Source organism: Urocitellus parryii, chromosome 3 (assembly GCF_045843805.1).
Source record: "Urocitellus parryii isolate mUroPar1 chromosome 3, mUroPar1.hap1, whole genome shotgun sequence".
Classification (NCBI taxonomy): Eukaryota; Metazoa; Chordata; class Mammalia; order Rodentia; family Sciuridae; genus Urocitellus; species Urocitellus parryii.
Window position 1 is genome coordinate 81,250,274 of NC_135533.1, and position 6,515 is coordinate 81,256,788.

At 40.7% G+C, this 6,515-nt stretch overlaps 1 protein-coding gene across 3 annotated transcripts in view; it reads right to left on the reverse strand.

Annotated features, from left to right (window-relative positions):
* Hycc1 (hyccin PI4KA lipid kinase complex subunit 1) overlaps positions 1–5,543 on the reverse strand; it is a 75,252-nt gene extending 69,709 nt beyond the window's left edge. For all 3 annotated transcript variants that reach the window (XM_026414810.2, XM_026414809.2, XM_077795982.1), the window contains exon 1: positions 5,360–5,543. The gene's annotated coding sequence lies outside the window, so the exon portion shown is untranslated. The remainder of the gene's footprint in view (positions 1–5,359) is intronic.
* Positions 5,544–6,515: the final 972 nt, after the last annotated feature.

Here is a 6,515-nt window from a genome sequence, read left to right on the forward strand (position 1 = left end):
TTCTCATTTAAATGAGAAATGAGCCAATAATTCTCACTATTTATTACTATAATTTAATGGTATTCTAGAAGTTCTGATCAATGCAACAAAAGAATTTATTGTTGACAAGAAGACCAAGTGATAATCATTTATAAATGGAATAAATGAGTTATTACAAAACCCATTAAATGGGTAATGGTTAGCTAACTACTATCTCTTCATTCAGAATTATTAGAAAGAACAAATATTTTCAAAAATTAATATGGTAATTAGACAAACTATGGTAAATCCATATGCTGGAATATTACACGCACATTTTAAATTAATGTTGTGTTGTAAAATATAATATTTTATTGACGTGAGTAAGCATTCACAACCTGTTAAGGGAACCCATAAGCTGGTGAAAAAGCAGCACATAAAAACATTTTATTTATTTATTTATGTTTTATTAGCTACACATGACATTACAATAATCTTGGCAATTTATACATTTGAATCAATTGGGGTATAAATTCTCATTTTTCTGATTGTACAGATAGCAGATTGTGTTTGTTTTTTTTTTATGTAAATACCCATTCCAAAAGACCTATAAGGATATTAATAATAAGTATCTCTGGATGATGGCAGGTAAATGATAAACATTACTTATCATTTGGAAAATATTAAATAAATATTTACTTATCATTTAGAAAATTCATGAATGCATAATAATATTATCATTTATCATTGTCCTTGTCCTACAATGACATTAGTAATTAGGAAAATATAGAACATTTATGATATTCTTGTGACCATAGGGACAATTATATCTAAAATCATGCTAACATTGATTCTTCCATTGTTTTAAGCTGCATTTTAATCGATATGAAAGAAATTTTCAGAGTTCTAGAAGACAATCAGACAAAATACTTCACTCCATCTTTACTTATAATCAAATACAATGCCAAATAATATTCAGATATTAGCCATACTATTCTCATTCCCCTGCAAAAGATAAGATTCAAGAGTGAGGAACAAGTTCTGGACCTCGATATCCAAATCCTGAACTAGAAATTGTAAAAAGAAAATGAAAGTGGTGGGTAAACTTATGTATTATCTTCCTCAGGTGAAGAACATGGGTATTTGACAACTAATCTCAACTCTTCTCTGTCTCATTTTGGAGACATCTCTCCAATGATTTATAAGGCAATATCCAAAGGGCAAGCACACAGGATTTCTTTTGAGTAAAGATGCTTTAAACAGGAAATTGTCAAGTGTGAAATGTTCCCTTTCCTCCAGGCAGATATGCAGCCTAAGAGAAGGCCAAAAAGACTCTGGCAGTACTTGATTCTCAGTAATAAGCAATTGACAAACTGTTGATTCCATCTGCTCTCCTCCAAAAAAAAAAAAAAAAGACAAAGCATTCCACAGTGGTGCCAGGGGTCTCAGGCTTCATGCAAGGGGCTTTTCTAAGTGTATCCATTTTGACAACATTAAGATGCTCTCAAATATTTTTGAGTACCTGAGAGATACTACATAAACCCAATATTGACACTATACAACAACAATGCTGGTAATAAAGGAATATACTGTCTTTAACACAATTTGTTGTTGTTGTTGTTGTTGTTAGAGATGTTTTTTCCAGAATTTCTTATTGGCCAAGGCTCTGAATTCCTTCCATTTCTATTTTCTCAAGGACTTAGTTCCAATAATCATCTCATCTTGCCTGCATCTCTTACCTTCTAGTCTCTACTTTGACTTTTCTTATGTGTGTAAACAAATAAATATAACCTTCCTTCAACCTCTGTTCTTTGGCAGTAGTTTTCAACCATGTCTGCAAATTGAAATTATCTAGGGAACTTTTTTTAAAAAAAAAAATGCAAGTAATCTGACAGGAAGTGGATCGCTGGCTTCCTTGGATGAGAGGGAAAGATTATGAAGGCACATGAGCAAACTTAGGAAGGTGATGGATATGTTCATTATTGTGATAGTGATGATAGTTTCACAGTTGTAAATGTGTCAAGCATTAAATTCCATAGCTTAAATATGTGTAGTTTATTATATGCCAATTTACTTCAAAAAGCTCTTGTTTAAATAAATACCAATGTCTGGGTCCTATCTTGACCTCAGTGGAAGGTATAAGACTCCTTCTGGCAATCAAAATTCTCAAAATCCCAGGATATTGCCAGGCATGGCTATACATGCTTATAATCCCACAATTTGGGAGTCTGAGTCAGGAGGATTGCAAGTGTGAGGCCAGCCTGGACAACTCAACAAGACCCTATCTCAAGATAACATAAAAGAGGGCTAGGGATATAGCTCAGTGGTATAATACCCCTGAGTTCAATCCCCAGAACTGGGGGGTAGGAAGGAAGATGCCAAATGTGTAGTCAATTTCAAAAACGACTGCTCTACAGCTATTATTTTCTCCTTTGTTCACTTTATTCTTCCTGAAAAGCCTCAAACACATCCACTTTGTCACTATCCATTCTTTTTCAACCTTCTGAAGCTTGGTTTCTGAACCAACCACCTCTCAGCTAACATGTACTTGCAGAAGTTACTTCTGAACTCCTGACAAAGTCACTGGTCACTGGGTCCTCTTCTTATACACCACTTCACAGCATTTAAAATTACTGACCTGTTCCTACTCCATTTGAAAATATCTCTACCCTGAGCATCTCTCCTGCTGCTCCTCCTATATTTCTAACTACCATTCCTCTATTTCTTTCAGACTATTCTACTTGTTTCTGCTATCTATCAGAGTATGTGCTCTGGCTGCTATTTTTATCATGCTGAAGGCTTTCCCTGAGTCATTTCTACAAAACCAAATCAATACAGCTTCAATTCAACCCCAAATCTTCTCTCCAATCCTGATTCCCTTTATAAATTCCACATCCATAGACCTAAACATCTCTCTACATCTTTATCTGCCTGATCCACTCACTGCTTCCTCAAAGTAAAAAAAAAAAAAAAAAAAAAATAGAACTTAATCATCTTTCTTCAATGTATGTGCTCCTCATTTCCTATCAATGAAACCAGTTCAAATCCTCATAGTCTTTATTCCTCCTCTTTTCTTCCTACCTCACTAAGCCAGAGTGAGGGTATAAAATACAAATCTAATAAAGAATTTCTCATTCATCACCTTCAAGCCAGTCTCTTTAGCTAAGAGTAGAATGCCCTGGCATGACCCTCTACCACCCTCACTACCTTATCTCCTGCCATTTGCTTACTACCCCTTCATCAAGCCATGTCAATATCAATGTTATTGACTTTGTCAACAATGTTAATTGACATTGACCTGTCACCATCAGTGACTTATCTAACTGCCACGGTTTTTCATACCTCCTTGCCTTCTCACTCATTATACTTCTTTGAAAACTCGTTACTCACCTCTCATGATCAAAACTGAGCTGCATGTTTCCAACCTCACCTACAACCAAAGTGAGTTGGCCATCTTCTACACAAGCTCCCTTACTACACCAGGCAATCACTATTCATAGTTATTACATGATATTCTAAATGTTGCTCTACTGTAATATTACTAATATCTTATACATTAGACAGTAAATTCCTTGAGGACAAGAACTATGACATTCATCTCTGTACTCCTAGTAACTATTCAGCTTGGGGTAATGCAAAGTAAATTTATTTTGACATAATTTTAATTATACAAAATGTCTTGAATACTAAAAAATTTTTAAGGTTCACTATAAAATAAATATTAGGAAATAGAATGTTGAAAAACAGAGTTGACTGAAATGTATTTCTATCTATTGTCAAAACTACACCACTCTAAAAACCACAACCAAGAGCAGATTTTATAAAACAGAAATACAACAACAACAACAAAACAAAAAAAGCACAGCAGGGACATCACCCAGGCTTAGCCCATCTCTCCACACGTATCCACACCAAGGTACTGTTCAGGGATCTTCTAGTCCCTCTATGGTAATAATTTTAATAAATCAAATAAGGATAAAATGAGCCAAGTCTAAATGTGTTTTCTAACTATGTGATGGTTTTCCCCCTTGTCCGTTTATGATTTGAATATCTGACTGAAACCATTCTTGATCAAGCAGATCCTAAGGATGTATTTTTCATTCCTGCCTGAAATTCAGGAATATGTTGAGTACTAATATTCATCTTTAAACCTTAAAATGTATTAACCTATGGGGGGGGGAATGCTTACAAATGATGACTTTGGATGTAGAATGTTCTTATGGAAAACAAACCTCCCAGAACTACCACATTGACTCAAGGTTACACAAATCCTTATGCCTTAAAGTCGACAAAATTTTTAAAACCTCAAACTGTAAAGTATTCCATGAACCAAAGAGTTAGCATACCTGCTCTAAAAGCTACTGTGTAATCCAAAGGACAAATAATTTGCCAAAGGACCCCTTGGCCCTTCTGCCTGTAGTAGTGCAGTCTCTGAGATAAGTAGTAGCTGCCAGTGCAACACACTCCCCCTACCTGAAGAGTGGAGCCGCTGCTAGGCGTGTGATAGCGTATTTATCTGAGAACCGATTCTGTGCAGCACCAAACCAAGAGGGCAAATTAAAATCTTTCAGGAATGTCTAAACTCTGAAGGTACAAAGCACACATGTGCACGCTGAAGGGTGGCTGTCTAGTTTTGCTGTAGCGTGCAAAACTTGGGGTCTTTTAATGCAACAATTTTCAGCTAAAACCCCGACGATTCTCGAATATGATAAAGTCAGCCTCGGAAGAGAAATAACTCATGGAATGAAGAGGGCAAGGGCTGAAGAGATTTTCGTACATAAATAACCAAGGAAGGAAATGTGGTTGCTTTCTGAACCTTTCTGCCTTGCATGGGACCAAAGATCAAGAGGAGAACGCTGCTTTCAAACAGGAGCGGGGTCTACAGTGACCATTTTGGCAACCAGACTGGCCGAATAGCGGTGGCCTCCCCAGAGTGCAGAGACAGCGTGGGAGGGATGGGAAAGGCGGGAGCATCTCCTGCTGTGAAAAAGAGGCAAGGGGGCTCCCACTTTAGGCCGACTCTGCAGAGGGGGCCGGGGGTCTGCGGCACCCGAGTCACGCCCGGAGGCTGGACCGCTCCCTGCTAGGAAGGAAAGATACTCGTGTTCGCGCGCACAAAGCTGCAGTCTTCCAGGCTTCGGGCGGGCTGCACCCAACTTCGGGGCAAGCAGCGGCCGGCCGCAGCCCACCCATCCGTCCCGGACGCCCCCAGCGCCCAGCGTCGCCTCGCGCTCACCCACCGAGCCTCGCGCGAAGCCGTTACCCCCAACGAAAACGCGGCCCTGGGGACAAAGCCCTGTCCCCTCCCCGCCGCCGCCTCGCCCCGGCTCCTCCCTGACAAAAAAGTTATCGGTCGCCGGCCGCCCTGGGGCCCCGGCGTGGGTCGCTCGGCCAGACTCACCAGAGCAGCTTCCAGAGCTCCAGCTACAGAACCTCGACTTGTGCGGCTCGCAGCGACCACGGCGGCGGCTGCTCTGCTTTCTCCAGAGTAGCAGCACCACCTGCCCCCCTTCCTCCTAGCAGAACGGGTCCGGGAGAGCCATCTTCCCCCTCCTCTCACTGACTGACAACCCAGCCCCGAGAGCCGCCACTGCCGCCAGCCACTCTGACAGGCACTACTAGGGACCCGTCCCCAAGCAGCCAACCACCACCTCCCCACACCAGTTCAGCCTATCGCCGTCCTTCAGGGTGGGACCAGAACAACTTCTCCACCAATGAGAGTCTTCCGTTGCTGGGCTTGGGGCGGGGCCATCAGGTGGGAGGGAGGGCGGCTTGAGTGGGCGTGGTCTGAGCAATGGGCGTGACCGGGGCACTTCGGGGGGGGGGGGGGGAGATGATTGACTGTAGGGTTTGCGGTGGCCGCTAGGAGATAGCGATCAGTGAAGGTCTCTTAAACTCTGAGCCCTTGGGGGTTTATGGTCTTCTCACAGAAAATAAGCCTCACCAGTTGATGTGAACTGTAATCAGATAAGAAAAACAAATTGATATTTTAATTTATTAGTCAAGAGGATTTACTTTTCAGTAATTCAACACACAAGAATTTATCAAAATCTTATCGGATCCCCTTAGGGGAAAAAAGGTTCGTTTTTTTTGCAAAAGGTAATTTAAAACTCTCCTCCACTTCTTATATCATTGTGTTTGGCCTTAGCCTGAAGAAAATTCCAATATATTTCCCTAAATTGTTTCCATGGACTGTTTTTATTTTCTCTGTCTTACCTCCCCTAGCTTCCCCCAAGACACTACACTAAATGTGGTGTAAGGACTGCAAACCTGACCGTATCTGAACCAATTCCTGCATATAGTTCCACCATTTTTTACCTTGCCACATCCCTCTCTAGTCCAATCTAGATTAATTAGAAGGAAAAACAGACCTCCAACCTGGAAGACAGGAAGTCATTCTAGCTTTACACTAGAAATGGGAAGGATTTCTTCAAAAGCACTCAGTGATCTTTTCAAACATGCCAAACACATAAATAACAAGAGGGAGGGGAGGGAAGAGTGTATGGGGGGCAGGAAAGATGGGGAAATGAGATGGACATCATTCATTACCCTAGGTA